Source organism: Thamnophis elegans, chromosome 2 (genome assembly GCF_009769535.1).
Source record: "Thamnophis elegans isolate rThaEle1 chromosome 2, rThaEle1.pri, whole genome shotgun sequence".
NCBI classification, from domain to species: Eukaryota; Metazoa; Chordata; class Lepidosauria; order Squamata; family Colubridae; genus Thamnophis; species Thamnophis elegans.
Genome location: NC_045542.1, coordinates 8638557 through 8660055, shown reverse-complemented (window position 1 = coordinate 8660055; position 21499 = coordinate 8638557).

Sequence of the window (21499 nt, the reverse complement as noted above, 5' to 3'; positions counted from 1 at the left end):
CCCACAAAGCAGGCCACACCCACAGAGTAAGTTCGAACAATTTTTGAAACCCGTCACTGGTACAAATACACATGTCGACTCATGTTCATCTGGATGGGTTTAGAGCAGGATTCAGCAACCCCTTGTGGCCACCCTGGGAGGGAATTCCGGGAGACCCAACACATCTGGAAAGCAGCAAAATCTCAGTAGTAAGGAACTCTTTTTACCCTTACTGCTGTTGAAATGCTTTCTTTCCCCAGTCTCTTCTCCAGCTCTTTAACTCCATTTGAAAGAGGTCTCCCCCGACACTACCAGTGATACCTAAAAATAAATGCCTACAGTAATACAATGGAAAAATTGTAATCTGAATTCTTTAATGACAAGGAGGAGGAGGAGGAGGAGGAGGAGGAGGAGGAGGAGGCGGCCTTTCCTAGTTTGGTCAGTGCTTTGCTTTCAGATTACCAGCTGCCCAGCATCACCTGCGCCTGGAGCAGGTCACAATCCTGATCTACAATCTTTTACTTGTCAGATTGACTGAAGTTTGGCAATGGTGACAACTGAGGTTAAGAGATCACAGTCTCAAGAAAATCATACAGCCCTTCATGGTATTGGACCTGGATACTTGAGAGACCGCCTGCTGCCAATTACCTCCCAAAGACCCATTAGATCCCACAGAGTCGGCCTCCTCCGGGTTCCGTCTACTAGCCAATGTCATCTGGCTACTACCCGGGGGAGGGCCTTCTCTGTGGCGGCTCCGGCCCTTTGGAACGAGCTCCCCGCAGAGATTCGGACCCTCACCTCTCTCCAGGCCTTCCGAAAAGCCGTTAAAACCTGTCTGTGTCGGCAGGCCTGGGGTCGATGAGTTCCCTTCCCCTCTCGAATCGTGTGGCTGTTGGTTGTTTTAAATTCCCTGTACTTTTTGTTGTAGTTCTTGTGTTTCTCTTCCCCTCCTTTGGGTTTGTGCACCGCCCTGAGTCCCGCCGGGAATAGGGCGGCATATAAATAAAATGAACCTTGAACCTTGAACCTTGATCCCCAAGTGAAAGCGCAAGGCAACCAGAGGAAACAAGCAAATGAAAAACACTGCAAAGATCCCAAGGGAAGCCAGCTCCAGCACTCGTTCAAACAGAACCCAGAAGTGATGGCTGTGCATCCTTTTCCACTCTAGTTAACTACCTCTGTCTCCCACCCATGTACAAAGTTTTACTCCCTCCTCAGCCCAAAAAAGATCCACCAAGAAATATGGTTACCTGCCAAGATGGACCAGACTACAGGTGAAACTCGAAAAATTAAAATATCGTGCAAAAGTTCATTTATTTCAGTAATGCAACTTTAAAGGTGAAACTAATATATGAGATAGACTCATTACAAGATAGTTCAAGCCGTGATTAGTCATAATTGTGATGATTATGGCTTACAGCTCATGAAAACCCCAAATCCACCATCTCAGAAAATTAGAATATTACATGCAATCAATAAAACAAGGATTGTACATTGAAGATTGTAAGCAATAATCATCACAATTATGACAAATCACGGTTTGAACTATCTTGCTTTGCATGTAATGAGTTTGTCTCATATATTAGTTTCACCTTTTAAGTTGCATTACTGAAATAAATGAACTTTTGCACGATATTCTAATTTTTCCAGTTTCACCTGTACATTTGTATTTCAGTGAGTGGCCGGGCACTGTCATATGTCTGAAATATTCTATTTTGGAATAGCTAATATATACTGTATGTAATAACTTCAGCGTCTCATTCTGTTTTACTGTATATTCTTTATTTGTGAAACAATATTTCTGGCCCTTACATACACTTCGTCAAAAGGTTTTTAAAAAAAGCAAAAGAGCAGATTGCTTTCTTGAACTTTATGAAAATTATCAACAAAACCCACTTCACATTTAATAATGCATTTTAGTAAGCAGCCTTGTTTCCTAAAACTCATTCCAACTGCATTATAAAACTGATCTATGGATTAAATGCTAGATTAAAAAAAATTACATCCTCTTGAAAGCTCAATATATCTGAGTTTATACTCTGGGAGTTGAGAAAACACGCATTGTGCTATTCAATAATCTAGAAGCCACCACGGGTGAAATGAACTATATTTAGGTACACATTTACACCAGCACCAGCAAAATGCAGATTCTCAGAACTCTCTGCTTCAGTTCCACAATCTTTATAAGAAGCCTTACACACTTGCTGAAAGGTCAGTGATGGTCCACAACATAAGGGTGTCAGAAAGCATTCTGTGTTGAATAGCTTGACTTTGTCAGTTTCATGGTCCTCCCTCTGTTGTAAAACTACTTATTTATTAGCAATTACTGGACTGGCAACCTGTGTAGGTGAATCGTTATAATTCTACCAGTGGTGGGTTTCAAAAATTGTTCGAACCTACTCTGTGGGTGTGGTCCCCTTTGTGGGAGTGGCTTGCCACCCATGTGACCGGATGGGAATGGCTTGCCACCCATGTGACCGGATACGAAGATGCCGACGACACTTGTCAGAACCACTTAAATTACCTCACACACAGCACTGGCATGCAGAAGAATAGGATGTAAACTTGTTTTTTAAAAGGCATCTTTGGTTTGCGTTAAAACAACTTCAACTCACGCAATGTTCTGATTGCACCACAAACGCAGTAGTCATCCTTCCCTTTCACAGAGGCACTGAGTTTTATAAATATGAGCATGATAGTGTAGAATAATCATATCCAAGGACCAGTGGTGGGTTTCAAAAAAGTTTGGAACCTCTTCTGTAGATGTGGCCTGCTTTCCGGGTCCACTGGTGGAACCTCTTCTAACCAGTTCGGTAGATTTGACGAACCGGTTCTACCGAATAGGTGGGAACTGGTAGGAACCCACCTCTGAATTCTACCCACTGCAGACATCGCTTTTACAGAGGACATAAACTAATAGATCAAATAGTGTAGATCAGCATTTCTCAACCTTGGCAAGATATCTTCAGTTGCCAAGGTTGAGAAACACTGGAGATGATTAAGTCTTCAAGATCAAGGTTGCAAGATGCTGATCCAGAAACTTAAAGAGAGTGTTGGAATGCCCAGTAATCCTTAATAAAATAGGAATGGCAATGTACTGCATGTTGGAAATGGAGAGGGAGGCATAATATGCTGGGATCCACCCTTGACATGCATTAACAGCTTCAGTGAGATTGTTACTAATAACCATTGGATCGTGGTTGAACTGTTAAAGGGATCTTATATCAGACTGCATTCTGTTTTAGTTTTCTATCAGTGGCGGTGCGACTGAAGAGCGTTGCGGACTTACTGGGATCTTCATGCATGTGGAGGCTTACTGGTAGTTAGAAGGGCTGCATTTTAGGAGAAGTACCGAACTGGCATACAACCTGAGGCACTTGCCGTAATTGCAAGTGTGATGTCAGTTTCTGGAAATAAGTCCTTTAGATGGGTGTACAGGAGCAGGAATAAGCTCTGAGAAAGCTTGATCAGAATTGCCACAGGGAGGATAGGAGCTGACTACGGGTTTACAACCCAATCAGGCTCACGTCCAAGTGGTGGGTTGTCTTGTCTCCTCTGCCAGAGGTGTATGCGACAACCAGAAGGCTTGGCTCCACCTGAGCTCTTCCAATTTTGGCACCGATTTACACTCTAATAGGAACAGAAGGGGGGGGGGGGATAATAGCATTTATCTCCATTGCCAGCCCTTCAGTTGCTCACCCTGATCCTCCTCTGCCTACAGCTTGAAATGGGAAGCAGACGGATGTGCCATTCCTCCCAGCCTCTGGATGTGGCTCAGATAGTAGAAGCAGCAGCAATGGCCCTGGCTCTTTCTCTTGCCTTCCCAAAGCATCAGCCATTTCCTCTAGCCAAAGCCGGCTAGAAGTCAAGATTATTTCTGGGAGTTGAAGCACAAGGGAGTTGTTTTTCCTTGATGATGGATTTTAATTCTGTGGCTTAAAAAATAAAACAACCCCCCCCCCCCCACTCTGATTTGTGCATCTGCCTGACCATTTTCTGGTACAACGGGCAGATATTCTTCTGCAGCAGAAGGATAGAAGCCCAGTTAATAATGGTGATGCTGCAGGAATTCCTTGCAGCTGTCAGCTGCCTCTGGAAATCCCAGGGTGTCCTCCCTCCCTCCTTCCCTCCCTCTGAATGATGTCACTGTTTTTTGACGGAGCGGGAGGGGCAAAAGGACTCCTTGCCCTAAGAGGGCAGATCCCATATTAAGCCTGACAGATTGCTCTTTCAAGGCAGCACAGTCAACGAGGCACCTTCAGCCACTTCAGGAATCACTAGTTTAAATATTGAGTGCCTGTGATGTTTTTTCACTGAACAGCCTTTATTTAAAAATGGTTCCATCTTTGGATGAGAGAGGATGCTCCTTCCAGTTCCATCTTTCCTCCCAACCGGTGTGAAAATGGATACTTGGAGTCTTTTTTCTTTTCTTTTCTTTTCTTTTCTTTTCTTTTCTTTTCTTCTTTCTTTCTTTCTTTCTTTCTCTTTCTTTCTTTTTTTCTTTCTTTCTCTTTCTTTCTTCTCTTTCTTTCTTTCTTTCTTTCTTTTCTTTCTTTCTTTTTTCCTTCTTTCTTTCTCTCTCTTTCTTTTTCTCTTTCATATTTTCTTTCTTTTTCTTTCTTTTTCTCTTTCATATTTTCTTTTTCTTTCTTTCTTTCTTTCTTTTTCTCTTTCATATTTTCTTTTTCTTTCTTTTTTTCTTTTTTTCTTTCTCTCTCTTTCTTTTTTTCTTTCTCTTTCTTTTTTCTTTCTCTTTCTTTCTTTCCTTTTTTCTTTCTCTCTCTCTTTCTTTTTTCTCTTTCTTTCTTTCTTTCTTATGTACAAGTTGGACATAATCAACAGAAAGACCAACATAATTCAAACATGCCGATTCTTTGTAAAAGCAGAGAAAATGACCCCCTCTAGCAATTGAAAGCATGATGCGATGTCTTCTTCCACTCGCCATTTGGAGACATTGCTCCTGAATTAATTTTAAGTAATTAATTTAGTAATGAACATACTTGTGACGGACTACTAATGAGTAGTTCTGGAGGGTGATCAGAGTGTTGCAATGTTACCAAGCATGTGGGGATTTCTGGCTTTTTCCTAGTTTGTGATGGTGATAGGGGGTGTCTCCGTTTTTGTGAGCCGTGTCAAAGTCTATTTTTGGTTTACATTATTGTTTCCTTGGAATTCTGCCTCAAAAAGGGGTGGGGATAAATTCAGCAGTAGCATCATGCGGCAGACCTCCAAAATGCTTTCAAGGAGGACTCGCTGCACCCCTGGGTAGCTGATTCTTGAAGAAATGGGTAAACTGACTGCATAAACGAAGACCTCGCTTTTCCTTTGTGGCATTCATGGAGCTAAAAATCTCAAAGAGTTTTCCGTTTAGTCCCTGATCAGATCCCATTTCATTTAACTTCAGTGGCATAAAGCAAAGCAAAATAACTTGAATTGGAAGAGAGGGAGAAAAGATACACTCTCTAGCTGGGTTAGGATTCGGATTTTACCATTAGAATCAATATGCAATGTTAGAAGATGGAAGATATTATCAAAAGCACGTTTGTATCCCAAAGTCAATCCCAAGAAAAACCTGGCCTTCTCTTTTTCTTTAAAAGAAAAAAAAAGTAGAATTGTGAAAGTTGGTGTTAAGAGCATTTTCCTCTGCAACTTCCTGTTCATTGAAATGACATTTCCTAAACGTATCTGCATTACTTAGTAAACAGACCAATTGTGGGATTCAGCCGCTTCGCACCTATCCGGGAGAACCGGTTGGTAACTTTCTAAGCAGTTCGGAGAATTGATTGTTGGAAGAAATCTCCTTTTGTTTTTTTTCCACTTCACAGGGCTAATCCTGTAAGAAAGGCAGGAAGGAAACATTCTGGTGTTGTTTCTACCCTGCTTCTAGAAACTGCCTCTCCTGTTAACCCTTATGACATTGTAACAGCTAAGGCGAAGCGCCCTTCGACGCGAGTGACTTTGAGTTGTCCATGACTACCAAGTCACATGACCACCAAGCCCCGCCTACCCAGCTGGTCATTAGGGCAGAGAACCGGTTGTTAAGTTTCAAGTTTATTAGGATTTGTATGCCGCCCACTCCCGTAGGGATTTAACTCTTATTATTATTAATTTAACTCTTAAGTTAAATTATTTGAATCCCACCACTGAAATAGACCCAATGTACAAGGGGTCCTTGGTGGTATGAGCTTGCTTGTTTCTTTGCAGATGTTTCATTACCCAAACTAGGTAACATTATCAGTGCTAGTAAACCCAATATATGCATGCTTCCCAATAAATAACTAGGGTTACTTTCCATCCATAGGAAGGGTATAAACTTGAACTAAGTGGTTCTTACTTCAAAGCAAATTCTATAGATTTTCATAGATTTAACTGTAAAGGATTTCTATTAGTATTCCTACTTATTATATTTATTTACCCTATATAGCTGCCCATCTTGCAACTGCAATTCATCACTCATTCTGTATCAGAGGTGGGTTCCTACCAGTTCGCACCTATTCGGTAGAACCGGTTCATCAAATCTACCGAACTGGTTAGAAGAGGTTCCACCAGTGGACCCGGAAAGCAGGCCACACCTACAGAAGAGGTTCCAAAAATTTTTGAAACCCACCACTGGTCCTTGGATATGATTATTCTACACTATCATGCTCATATTTATAAAACTCAGGGCCTCTGTGAAAGGTAAGGATGACTACTGCGTTTGTGGTGCAATCAGAGCATTGCGTGTGTTGAAGTTGTTTTAACGCAAACCAAAGATGCCTTTTAAAAAAGAAGTTTACATCCTATTCTTATGCATGCCAGGGCTGTGTGTGAGGTAATTTAAGGTGGTTCTGACAAGTGTCGTCGGCATCTTCATATCCGGTCACATGGGCGGCAAGCCACTCCCATCCGGTCACATGGGCGGCAAGCCACTCCCACAAAGGAGGCCACACCCACAGAGTAGGTTCGAACAATTTTTGAAACCCACCACTGTTCTGTATCCATCTATTTTATTATGAAAGATGCTTTCATATACTATACACAATGTCAGTTATTGCTTCTTCCTGCAATGCATAAGCCTAACCAAAAAAAGCTGTGCTTGGGTTAATAACATGTTAATATCACAGAGTACAAAGTTGGCCCAGATTTATTTTTTTTTAAAAAGCATGTGCCAATATGTTGCTGTTGTGTTATTTCGCTCCAAGGATGTTAGAGGAATAGTTCATTCTCATTAAAACCACATGAAACTGTAAAGAGATGAAGCTAATGTTCCTAGTTCTTCCGTGATCATCTAGCGTATTCCTCTTTGTCATGAGATGATGTTACACTTTTGAGAAAAGCTTTGGTTTTCTATGTTGTCAAGGAAAGAACATACCACAAAACTGTGGTTGGATGCCTTAGAAAATGCCTTCTGATGGCCGTGACGGCTGGCCACAAGATGCAGTACCAAGGTTTTCATGGGAGTTTGGCACAGGAAATGGTCTCCGTTAAAGCATGATGAAGCTCAGCAAATGAGAGCTTTATAATCTGCACAGAAAGGTATGAAAGGCCCTTAAAACAGTCTTCTTCCACCTGATTTCAGATGTATTCAGTTATGAAACTAAAAAAATATAGCAATAGCAATAGCAGTTAGACTTATATACCGCTTCATAGGGCTTTCAGCCCTCTCTAAGCGGTTTACAGAGTCAGCATATCGCCCCCAACAATCCGGGTCGTCATTTCACCCACCTCGGAAGGATGGAAGTCTGAATCAACCTTGAGCCGGTGAGATTTGAACCACTGAACTGCAGATAACAGCCAGCTGAAGTGGCCTGCAGTACTGCACTCTAACCCCTGCGCCACCTTGGCTCTCTATGTGCTTCAAAGTTCTTCAGAGGCATTTGCCTTGTGTTTGGATTAGTTCTATCATTGCTCGAGAACTTAAGTCTCCAGAATTTAAAGGAAAAGTATTTTCTTGACCTTTATCGCTACTTAATCCTGGGTTGTTGTTTTTTATTTGTTTTTTTTTTTACCGGAGAAGATATGACCTTGAGATTTTCTGCATGCTATTCAAAAGTTTACAAAATGTTAAGGCTATGATGGGAAGAGAGAATTTCAAGCATAGTTTGGGTAACATTTAAGTTTCTGCGCAGGATAAGAATCAGGATCAGCTTCCCACTTTGGTGTGGAGATTGTGGGTTCTGTATCTGAGCGGGAAGGGGAAAGAAACTAATGAATACTCAGAGGAGAGTGGTGATCACCAAAAATTACAGTACTCTCCAGATCAGTGTTTCTCAATCTTGGCGACTCTAAGTCCTGGGACTTCAACTCCCAGAATTCCCCAGCACAGCTGGCTGGGGAATTCTGGGAGTTGAAGTCCACAGGACTTAGAGTCGCCAAGGTTGAGAAACACTGCTTTAGCTAGCTAGAAAACTAAAGTCTTCACAAATACTTTATACAATGCTACACTGTGCTATCCAGGCACAATTCGATTAAACAGTGGGGTTTTTTTGGCATGTTAATGAAAAGCTTCCTGTTTGGTGTTTGCTTCCTAATGAACACAAGTAGGGGATTAATAATGGATTACCTATTCTCCTTTGAATAATTTTCCTTAATTGCCCCCCAGTGTCCATTTCAATTTGCTGGCTCTTCTCCCCCCGCCCACCCCCCATGACACTCATGAAGAAACAGCGTTATCCAAAGGCAGTACTGAAACAACCACGGGGGAAGGAGGAAAAGCATGATGCCTTGCAAGGAATAGGTATTTCAGAAAGTTGTTTCATTTCCATAAGATGAAAAACAGGGATCAGGGTTAAGCTACTGCCAAACATTATTTGGCATCCTCAGTGGTGCCATGAGAACAGCGTTTAGAGGCACATGGGTGTCTGTAATAGCAGTACTAAGAAGAAACAAGTGACAGCAGGCGCGTCAGTCAAATACCAATGGATTAAGTACTCTATGTTACTTGTACCATGATCTTGTAATCTGACTGAAAAATTGCATCCCCTGATTCATTTGTGTGATGATGTCATGATGCATGTCACTGGGGTTTCTGCCAAGTGGGGTAGCGCTCTACATGGGGCTGCCCCTGAAAAGCGTTCGGAGACTACAGTTGGTCCAGAATGCAGCCACACGAGCGATACTGGGGGTACCAAGGTATACCCACACTACACCTATCTTCCGCGAGCTGCACTGGCTCCCTATCGGTCTCCGAGAACGATTCAAGGTGCTGGTTATTACCTTTAAAGCCCTACATGGCTTAGGACCCGGATATCTGCGAGACCGACTTCTGCCGTACACCTCCCAACGACCGATAAGATCACACAGGGTGGGCCTTCTCCAGGTGCCGTCAGCCAGACAATGTCGGCTGGCGATGCCCCGGGGGAGGGCTTTCTCTGTAACCGCTTCGACCCTATGGAATGAACTACCCCCAGAGATCCGGACCCTACCCACTCTTATGGCCTTCCAAAAGGCTATCAAAACCTGGCTATTCCGGCAGGCCTGGGGCTGTTGACCTCTTGATTGAGGTCCAGCCCCGATTAGACTGGGTGTATGTTGTGTTTCTTTTTATCTGTTTTTCTTTGTTCTTTTTAACCCTTTTAAAAAATTTATTACTGTAAGCTGCCCAGAGTCCTTTGGGATTGGGCAGCCTATAAATTTAATAAATCCAATCCAATCCAAGTGCCTATGGGGTGGTATATCACATTTTGAGTGAAATAATGTCCAATGGCATTCATTCATCCAGACTGAAATAGTTCACACACGAATCCCAAACAGAAACTTTGGGAGTTGAGCGGCATACAAATTTTAATAATAATAATCACACAAACTGATTATAAACAGCTACTTTAACACAGTCATGAAAATGACTCACTGGAACACCTGTAAACATTATCATGTTCAGTAATGAAAAAAATCGGTGGGAACATATAGTTGAAAAAGTAGTTGAAAATGAGCAAATACTGTGGGGTTTCTGAATACTAATAGATAAAGTCATAGCTCATAAGCAGACCAGATTTAACTGCAGTTGAGAAGAAAGTACAGGCAATTTGATGTGCCAATGCCAGGGGATAGTAGAATAGGAAACGAAGAATTGGAGATGATCACAATGTATCAAGATCTGAAAACTGGAATTGGAAGATTATGGCATAAACCAATCATGGAGGTTCCAGTGATTCCTACCCAAAAAAACCTTGGATGACATGTAGAAAAATCTGTGTATTTCTACCTGCCGGTTACAGAAGACTCCAGTACTACAAGAATACATCGCAACATCCAAAGTTCTTGGGAAGTACTCGATGTGGATGCAGGCCAACACCAGCTAAAGAATTGGCAGTTGTGGATATAATAATAATGTATTGCTCCATTTGGTCCTGGAATTGTAATTGCCAGGGATAATTGAGCTTAGGCTAGATTTCCCCAGCTAGGTGCCATCCAAACAGCTGTGCTAGTTGATGATTTGGGGAATTGTCTTAGACGGCCCCCCGTTGATCTGTTGATCAGGAACCCCAAATGGTACCTTTAAAACAGAATAACAGAGTTGGAAGGGACCTTGTAGGTCATCTCCTCTAACCCTCCAGCCAAGCAGGAGACCCTGCACCATTTCTGACAAATGGCAGTCCAATCTCTTCTTGAAAGCCTCCAGTGATGAAGCTCCCACAACTTCTGAAGGCAACTTCTGTTCCCTTGGTTGATTGTTCCCACTGTCAGAAAATGCCTCCTTATTTCTAGGTTGAATCTCTCCTTGATTAGTTTTCATCCATTATTCCTTGTTTGGCCTTCAGGTGCCTTGGGAAATAGTCTGAGCCTCTCCTCTCTGTGACACCTTCTCTCATAATTCACATGCAGCTTTAAATGTTATTAACTGTAGTCAAAGTCCATCTTTCACAAGGAAGAAAAGACTATCTTATTAAAAACAGACACAGTACAACAATTACCGAATGAAACATCCGCTGCTTCCTACTAATGCCCATGCTCTGCCTTTACTTGCTGCGTAGCAAATCCTGTCCATAACACAGCAGCTTCTGTGTATGAGAATTTTCCCCAGCCCATCCTTTTAAAATAACCTATATATAGAAGCACTATTTGCCCTGAGTAGCCTTGGCTCTCCTTTATAGCAATCCATAGTAAGATGAGTCCTATTCTTTTCCCCCAAAATCCTGCCATCGGGTACCGAGAACCTCTTCAAGGGGGGCAATTGCCACTCATCCCATCTCGTGCATTTGGGTTCTTTCAGGAACAGACAAAAAGGTTTCCAGCTCAGTTTGTGATTTGCTGGCTTCCTTCCTTTCTGCCGTGCAGAAGCTCACATGGTTGTCTTTTAAAAATTTGTGTTTCCAAAGATGCCAAATGAGCCTTCATTTACTCATCTGTTGTCTCGTGAATTAAAAAAAAAATTAAGACTTGTTTTGGGAAGAGTGTTTTTATAGCTTGATGGCCAACTCGTAAGAAGCTACGCATGTTGTTCCGATCTCCCTCTTGCAGCAGACAGCTCCTCCCCACGACCGGCCATTCCATGGTAGTCTTACCCTTAAGAACTGTCCTTGGTGCTGATAGGCAGCAACTATTCTCCCTGGCCAACATCAAATCATTTGATGCAAATTGGCACTGCCTGCTTAGATCATGCACAAGCTGTTTCTGGTCAAGAAAGCCTGGGGAGGTTGGTTGCATTAGGCCAAAAGGGGGAAAAAAGATCAGTAATGTCAGTAAATTGCTTAGGCAATAGCAATAGCAATAGCAGTTAGACTTATATACCGCTTCATAGGGCTTTCAGCCCTCTCTAAGCAGTTTACAGAGCCAGCATATCGCCCCCCCCCCCACAGTCTGGGTCCTCATTTCACCCACCTCGGAAGGATGGAAGGCTGAGTCAACCTTGAGCTGGTGAGATTAGAATCGCTGAACTGCAGATAACAGCCAGCTGAAGTGGCCTGCAGTGCTGCACCCTAACCCCTGTGCCACCTCGGCTCTCTAGGCAAGCCATAAGACAAGACAACCATAAAGAGGGAAGGAGAGTCATCGAGAATAGATTGTCCCCTCAGCTTCCAGAAAGTATGTCGTATGATAAATGGTAGATGAAAGAAGGGAAAAAGAAGAAGTTTTCAGTAGGCTACTAGGAGCTACCGAGATTTAAAAGTAGGAGTTCTTTCATCTCTGCATGCCGGTGAGATCACAATGGAAAGGAAGCCATTGGCAACACTGATTTCCAGGATGGTTCTGCCCCCCAATAATTTCAAGTTAGTTTTTTTCTCTTCTCCTGATATGGTGCACTGGTTGATCCTTCTGGATCATTTCCTAGGCAACAACAACCATCTCTGACCCCATTAGTGTTGCCATCAGTCTTACTAACCGAGGCTTCTATTTTGTCTGTGTTCCATTCCCTTTGGCTGCTGCCAACCTCTCTTTCCTGAATCTTACTCCTCACCCTTCCCAAATGCATTTCTGAGCTTGAATTCTGGCCCACAGAGCACTCTGCTCTGAGGCTGGCTCCCTGGTTCCACTTCTGCCAAGATTCACATCTCAGCTTCTTGTATCCATGATAGAGTCTCTTGATAGCAAGTTGGGCGCCATATAAATTTGGGAAGTAAAATAAGTAAGTGAGTGACTGACTGACTGACTTGTAACCTTTCAGGTATTACTTAGTTATAACTTCCTTGATCATTAACCAAAATGCTAATGCCAATTAGAAGCTCTTGTTCAATAGCATACGGAGTTTCCCAGTCAATTTACTTCCAGCTCCTGCCCAACTACTGGTTCGAAAGCATGCGAATGCAAGTAGATTAAGAGGTACCACTTCGGTGGAGAGGTAGCATCATTCTGTGCACCTCTGGCATATAGCTATGCTAGATACATGACTCCAGAAGTGTCTCTGGACAACATTGGCTCACTTAGTCAAGAAACAGAGATGAGCACTGTGCCCTAGAATCAACATGACTGACAGGGAAACTTTGACCTTTTACAATAGTCCAATGTGGATTTTATGTCACAGACAGATGAATTAAAGCAACACACTATCAAGCTGAGCAACCTGCCCTTTGTAGATTAACCTCCATAGCTTGCAGTGGAGAGAAGAGAGAATTACTATGCAACAGTATTGATGCAAACTAGCAAGGCCAGCCATATGATATAATGAGGACTCAAAGTATCTTATCATTTCATGGGTATGAGTATAAAAACTGAACATAAAATTTGACTTCTTCAGGGTCCCACTTTTTTTTTTGTCAGAAAAGGATTTTCTAGCCTTTGGGGAGCTATAGGTTATATTGAACATGCGACCAGTGTCTGATGAAATCTCAGAAGCCGGATAAAATGTGGAGTGGGGTATCAGGTGGTCCCAAAATGAATTACCTCTTTCCCCCCTCCTCCTCTCTGTAGTTAAAGAAAAACAGAATGAATTATGCAAAGTAATGACAATGAATCTGCATAAGCTATATAGGTCAGAGAATTCTGCTTCTAGGAGCAGAATTCCAGAAGATTATAGGACAAAGAATGCATATGGTTATTGCAGAAGTGGCGTGCCCTGACTTGCTTTCTGATCAAGGGGAATGATCTCTTCCTACACATTCAGCCAGGCTGAATATTGACCCTTCTTGCAGTGCCTTAAAACATGCCCCAACTTAACCTTGACGGTGATAGTAGTGGTGAAAATATTGCATTAGGAATGGGGAGGCTGAGCTTCTAGTCTCCCCACCGTCACAGAAACGTATCGAGTGGTTTTAGATCAGTCGTTTTCAACACCGTAAGGTAGAGACACAATAATAGGAAGGAATGTTGCGTGTGCCTCTTCCAGCTCCTTAATAAAAAGTGGGCAGTAAACAATCACCTTCGTTATTATCTTCCACTTCAATGAATACATCAGTGCATAAATAGGACCGTATGTGGTGTGTGTGTGTTGAAATAGCATCTGAAGCCAGGTCTTTCACTTATATTATCCTGGATCTGGTTATCAGTGTTTCTCAACCTTGGCAACTTGAAGATGTCCGGACTTCAACTCCCAGAATTCCCCAGCCAGCATTCTGGGAGTTGAAGTCCGGACATCTTCAAGTTGCCAAGGTTGAGAAACACTGGGTTAGATGAAACTTGACTTGGGAAGGGGCAGAGAAGGCAGAAGTAGAATGAGCTCGCCTTTGTAGCTGATAAACCACAGAGCACTGTAGATCGGTTGTATTTACAGACTAACACACAATGTTGAGGGCATCATGGGACTCCCAGTTTTCTTTACAAGATAAATGTGAATGTTTGAAGACACTTTTTTGGAAGGATGAAGTACTCAGCCAAGCATGAACCTGGAGTTGAAATCCAGAATCACCCAACCTGCCTACAGACCCATCACCAATGATAAGTCAGGGAGTGCATATGGAGCAACAACATTGCCTGCCAAAATGAAGGCACAGGATCAGTTCCTGGATTGAACTGAGCATGCTGGGAATCATTTGGACTTGATGCTTCTTCACTGCAAGATCCTTTGCATTTTATTCTTTAAAAAAAACATTTGATTGATTTGATTTGATTTCTAGAGCTGCCTATCTGAACAAATGACTCGGGGCAGGGTATTTTGTAAAAAACATAAAACAATTTTTAAAAGGAAAGGAATACAAATTAAATATATATGGTTGCCAAGTAAAACTATTGCCACAGGTGTCAATATAGCCAAGAAATGGGATCCTTAACAAACTTGGAGACCCAGGTGTGAGAATAGCAATAGCAATAGCAGTTAGACTTATATACCGCTTCCTAGGGCTTTCAGCCCGCTCTAAGCGGTTTACAGAGTCAGCATATTGCCCCCACAGTCTGGGTCCTCATTTCACCCACCTCAGAAGGATGGAAGGCTGAGTCAACCTTGAGCCGGTGAGATTAGAACCGCTGAACTGCAGATAACAGCCAGCTGAAGTGGCCTGCAGTACTGCACCCTAACCACTGCGCCACCTCGGCTCACCCAATCAAAGCCTTATGAAAAGCCAATAGGGTTGACATCATCCTAATCTCTGACAGGAGAATGGTCCAGAGGGTGAGAGCTATGGGAGAGAAGATCTCCTAGTCTCCCACCAAACCAACATTCTACACAGAATCTGTAATTTGTCCAACCTGCTGCACCAAATTCTACAGGTAAAAATGAATAGGAGAAGACAATCCCTTAGGTAGTTTGGGCCCAAGCCATGAAGTGCTTTAAAAGTGACAATCAGCACCTTGAATTGCACTTGGAAGCACATTGGCAGCCAATGCAACTCACACAGCAGTGATGTTACATGTGTCAAATATCTGACACCCGCAACTACCTGTCTAGCTGCTTTCTGCACCAGTTGAAACTTCTGAATGCTTTTCCAGGGCAGCCCCATATACACCACATTGCAGTAATGGGATGAAAGGTCACAAGGCCGTCAGCTTCACTTACGATGTTGGGAACTGTGATCAAATACATCTAGAGGACCCAAGACTGACCGGAAATCTATAAGGTCAGCAGTGATTACCTTTAAGGGCCAGCTGGGCCCAATGGCAATTGCCCATACAGATATACATGGCATTGCCAAGGCAAGAGATGCATTTCATAAAGGACCACTTGCGTTAAAAAAAATAATGTGTATTATTAAAGCAACAGCTGGACCAACAGCAGATAGCTAGTAGATATCTAGTAGAATTGGCTAAACCTGATTATTTGTATGGCTGCAGTAGAGCCAAGGTGGCGCAGTGGTTAAATGCAGCACTGCAGGCTACTGCTAGATCAGCAGGTCAGCGGTTCAAATCTCACCGGCTCAGGGTTGACTCAGCCTTCCATCCTTCCGAGGTGGGTAAAATGAGGACCCAGATTGTTGGGGGCAATATGCTGACTCTCTGTAAACCGCTTAGAGAGGCCTGAAAGGCCTATGAAGCGGTATATAAGTCTACTGCTATTGCTATTGCTATTGCTAAGATTACGGTGCCCCCTAAATAGCCAATAAATACTTAAATAAAAACAAGGGTCTTCCTTTTGACATAACAAAATACGAATGGGCTACGTTCTTGGGTAGTTGAGTAGCAAACAAGAATGAAATTAATTTTGCAATACTGTTATGCATCACTATAGCAATTACATTGAAGTCTTCTGGTTTGTGAAAAGTATTTTGCAAACAATATGTAGGATCAGAACGGGCAACTGGCAAGCTACATATCGCCCTGAAGGGTTGCACCACTGAATTGCGTATCTCATCATTTTGAGGAAGGAGGTCCATGAAAACTATGTTTAAAGTATACCTAAGGCAATTAAGAAATCCAAGACCCCAGTCTTAAAAAATGCTGCCTCCTTCTTCATGCTCACTGAAATTCTCAGATCACCACTATCTCACCTCCCCAAGAAACCATGAAATGAAGCTCTCAGGTGCCGAATGCTAGTCCATTTCTGGTGCTGGATATTTGTGAGGGTGGGTGAGAAACACCCCTCTGAACCCAGGTGGGTGAAGAGGAGGACTCTCAAGGAAAGGATCCTTGTACTGAGGAGAAACAGGCAGGCAGAGTGAGTTTGAGGGCTGAATGTGATCCACTTGGATCTGCAGAGATATTGGGGGGCAGAGAAGTGCACAGAACTGGAGGGCAAACTGACTCTTCCAGATTGGTTCGTCTTGACAAGCAGCGTAAGTAAGTCCAGCTTTGGTGCTTAGTTCTTAAATGTGATGCTAGAAACAGCACAGCAAGAAGTGGACAAAGCCAGGGGAAACCCCCCCCCCGCTAAAATTTCCTTGAATTCACTTCAGCTGTAAAGGTGATCAAGATGAACAAATGCAATGAACACGTCCTGGTATTTCTATGCACACGGCTTTGACATTTTCCGAGTACATCCCTCTACTTTTAGAAGTTAACATTTTGCAAGAAGCTCGTGAAAAGCACCTGGATGATGCCTCCAAGAATTGGGGTTGTGGGTTGGGTTCGTAAGTTCTGCAGCTTACAGTTCCCAGAAATCCCAGAAAGGACCGTGAAAATGTAAAGCCTGTCTCCCATCTCTGAATCAGTGGAAAACGGCAGGGAAATCTGCTGTTCCTATTGATGAATCTCATCCCCACCTCAGTTTCGCATTCCTGGTCACTGGCAGTCGTCTAACAGGGGACAATGCTGAACCGATTGGCATACAGTTGTTGGGCAGTGTTGGAACAAGGGAGAAAATATCACTATAACAGTGGTACAACTAGGGATGGTTTAGGCTTGTCTCATTCCTGGGCTTGGGAGGTGAAGAGGAGAGGCCACGGCAATAAAAAGATTCGTGTATTTGTGCTGTGGTCGGATACACTTGGGGAAAAGCCCGCAAAAGGGAAAGAAGAGAAGACCAAAAGGAGAGAACGGCAGAGACAGCATTATGGAGCCATTTTTTGGACAGAGACATTAACCCTCTTCTTCTCCCTGTTTCAGGTGACGTGTCCTTATTGCAGAGAAGAATTGGTGCTGCTTGCCAGCACTGGATTTCTACACAGTGGACAGCTCCAGTCAAAAACATTTAAAGCCCAGTGGACTCACCGGCTTATGCCAGATGCAGAAATCCTGTTATTTTGTTTGTTTGTTTGGCTTTCAAGGGTAAGATTCTCCGTCTGATTAAATAAAAAAGCCCAATCTCTCTGGGCCAGCTCTTTGCAAGCTCACAGCAAATGCAGGCAGCCTGGTGCAAATCATATTGCCTTCCCTCATCCCCAAGGCTGAACACGCCTCCGAAATATTGACGGAGAATAACCAGCTGTGGCCTTCTCTTAAGGAAGAGGGGAGGGAGGCTCTGTCCTGGTTAGCTCTGGGACCTAGAGGTCCTGAGGGGAGGAGTGGGATAGGAAGAGTGACACAAGAATTAAAACGAGTGGGAAACCATGAGTAGGTTACTTAATGCAGGGTTATATAAGGAGAGAGAGAGAGAGAGAAAAGAGAGAGAGGAGGAAGGGAGGGAGGGAGGGAGAAGATGTAGGTGGGTGCTGAGTTTTTGCCTGTTCAACAGGAGTTTTCCATCCCCTCCTCTCCCCCCCCCGCCCCCCCAGATCAGTGGGGGAGAAAAGGATGAATGGTCTAACAGAGCTTGCAGCATGCAAAGATGGATCAAGGGAACATTAGGCAAAATGGGGTGGGGGGGCAGAATGTATAAAAATAAAATTGGCATACGGGGGTTCACAGGAGAGAGAAAAAGGAGGGGTAGAAGAGAAGGAGAGGGGAAAAGGCATGGTTTATGCATTTACCAGGCTGGTGAACTAATCGAGTCTCTGTTCCACCGGCGCTTATGCTCTAATAAAGCTTTCTGGTGCATTGGTGTATTAAATTAATGCTCTGCCTTTTATTCCAGAGCTCGAGGTAGTGTATAATATACATGACTCCCTCCTCCGATTTTTTTTGTGTGTGTCACAACAACCTCGGGAGGTAGGCTGGCAGAGAGAGAGAGGGAGGGAGGCAGGGGGTGGATGGGCTGGCGTGGAGCCCCCAGTGAACTTGTCCTGCTGGGGAGGGGGGAGGCCACTGCCAATATTTCTTGGCCCCTCCCTGTTCTCTGCCTACATTTTCCTCGCCTCTTGGGTTCCCCCTTCCGCCTCCCCTCCTCGCCCTCTGCTTCTCTCTCCCACCTCCCCAAAACGATTGCGGCAGTGCTGGTGCAATCCCTCTGCCCTAGTTTAGGCGCTGGTCTGCTGTGTTCCTGCATCAGGGGGCGGCCAGTCTATTTCCATCGCGGGGGGGGGGGAAACATGAGAGGCGACAGCAGCCCCCTCGCCCATCTCCCTCCGTTGCTTTCAACCCCCCTGCTGGTTTGCCGGTAGACTGTCCCTAAGCCAGGAGGCTCAGTTCATTTCCAAGCGCAATATCACAAGCGTCACGATCGCCAAGATCTTTCTCCCGGGTTGGAGTTAAACGTTCTCTCCAACCAGCCTCGCCAAGACTTGGGATTGGGGGGCGGCCTCGGATTGCCTTTGCCACGAGCAAAGGACTTTCGGTGGGGCCAAGCGCCACGGGGTATGTGCAACAGAAAGCCCGCGTTCCTCGAATGCCCGGGCTGGAGAGTCCCCTTCCTCCCCCCCCCCCACCTTCGGTCAAGAAAAGGGTTGGTTGAACGGCAGATAACACGATGTCATCGCGATCCTTCCCGCCATCCCAGCCTGCCCTTTGCTACCGGCCGGGCGCCGCAATCGGGGGGGGGAGGGAGGGAGGGGGTCTTGCGGTCCTCCCGCCCCCTCCCCAGTCCACCGCTGGCGGGTAGGTGGGTCAAGCCCAGCCCCCTCCCTCCTGGCTGAGCTCCTCCCCTCCTCCCTTTCCCCCCAGCCCACCCCACCCCTTGCGCTCGCTGCCACTCAGGACCGCTCAACCAATCAGAAGCGGGGGAAAGGCAGCCCCCCCCCTCCCCCCGGCAGCCTGTGGATCCCGCTCCCTCCTGGCTGAGCTCCTCCCCTCCTCCCTTTCCCCCCACCCCACCCCACCCCTTGCGCTCGCTGCCACTCAGGACCGCTCAACCAATCAGAAGCGGGGGAAAGGCAGCCTGTGGATCCCGCCCCCTCCCCTGCAGTTGCCTTGAAAAAAAGCCAGAGCCGGAACGCGCTTCAGCTTCCCATCCCGAGCAATGCGCCAAAGCAGACCGCGGAAAGAGATGCTCCCGGTTGCCCTTGGCGATTGGCGGGCGGGCGGGCTTGGCGGTCCACGCCAGGCCCTGCGCGGCGCCTCCCCCTTCTTTACCCCCCACCCACCCACTTCCCTCTTCCTCACCGCTGCTTCCTGGGCTCCGGAGCGGTCTGGGAGGCCAAACTCCCCTTGCCGGTTACCCAAGGCTCCTCTAAAGAGACCTCCGCTCCGCCTCTCCCGAGAGCCGAGCAGGCTGAGAAGGCGACGGCGTCGTGACGGTCCCCCCCCACCCCTACCCTCGCCCCCGCTCGCTTTGAGGTGGCCGGGTGGGGGCGAGGAGACTCGAGCTGCTCTCGGGGGGGGGGGATGATGTCTACGGGGGGAAAGATGTCCCTCAAAGCATCGAAGCAGCAGAGCTGGGCAAGAGGGAAGAGACGCCGAATAGAAGAAGTCCCGAAGGGGCGGCTTGTCCTGCTTTGACCCGCTCCAAGTACAGAGCTCTGTCGAGGCCGACGGCTGGGCCAATGAAGCCTTTGCAATTCATCCTCCCCACCACGCAGGCCGTTTATCTCAGTGTTTCTCAACCTTGGCGACTTTGAAGTCCTGTGGACTTCAACTCCCAGAATCCCCCAGCCAGCTATGCTGGCTGGGGGATTCTGGGAGTTGAAGTCCACAGGACTTCAAAGTCGCCAAGGTTGAGAAACATTGGTTTATGTCCTTATGCTGACGTCGCTGGCTGGGGGATTCTGGGAGTTGAAGTCCACAGGACTTCAAAGCCGCCAAGCTTGAGCAACATTGGTTTATGTCCTTATGCTGACGTCGCCCCCTCCCCTCTTTACCCCACCTCCCCCTGGAGTTCAGCAAGGCAATCATACCCTTGCCTGACCTCAGTTTCCCCGGATTTTTTCCGCCGGTCCTTCCCCCTCCAGGCCTGGCGATGCATCCTCCGCCTGCTGAAGTTCGAGCGAACTGTGGTTCGTCCGTCCGCGCTCCCCGCTGAATCTAGCGGTTCCTTTCTTCTTTTCCCCGCCAAGCCCTCCTCCCTCCGTCCCCCCACGTCCCTAAAGTCTTATTTATTCCCTCTCGCTCAGTCCACGCCCGGGATCCGCTGCCCTGAACAATAGCAATAGCAGTTAGACTTATATACCGCTTCCTAGGGCTTTCAGCCCTCTCTAAGCGGTTTACAGAGTCAGCATATTGCCCCCAACAACAATCCGGGTCCTCATTTCACCCACCTCGGAAGGATGGAAGGCTGAGTCAACCCTGAGCCTGGTGAGATTTGAACAGCTGAACTGCAGAACTGCAGCCAGCTGAAGTAGCCTGCAGTGCTGCATTTAACCACTGCGCCACCTTGGCTCTTTGAAACAAGCCCATTGAAAGGTCCTGTCGGACTCCGGAGGGTCGCACTTTCGCTCGCTCTCATGTTCACACATCACATGCTGTGTGGTCTGATTCTCCACCTCTGCCTTCTAGTTACCAAAGGTGGGAATGGCATGGCGGATGGAGAAGGCTCGCTGCTGCCAAAACTGCCTATTTAACACCCCCCCCCGCGCAGCCCCAGCCCAATTCCTGCCCCCCACTTAATGCAGGTACCTCTCTGCAGTGGGTAGGTGGGCGGGGGGATCCCTATTGGTTTTGAAACGGGCCCCCCCACCCACCCACACCCCTTTACTGATCTAGCCAGGGACGTCACCGGCGCTCCCTCTCCTTGAGCATGTGTGCGCGCACGCAAAGTCTCTCTCTTTCCCTCCCTCCCTCTCTCTCCCCCCCCTCTCTCTCTCTCAAACACACACCCCTCAAGAATACGTCGCTGTCACCTTGAGACGCCGGCAGGCGAGCGCGCAAGGTGCAGCAGGAGAGAAAGCCGAGCCAAGTCGACATTGAGGAGGTCGGGTGGGGAGGTGGGGGGGGGGGAAAGGTGGCGATGGCTGGGAGGGGACTTCATGCGGCCAAAGGACTTGCTACACTCCCCATTCTATTTTGCAATCCCCCCCCACCCAATAACCAGCCTCCCAGAACCGTTTTGGAA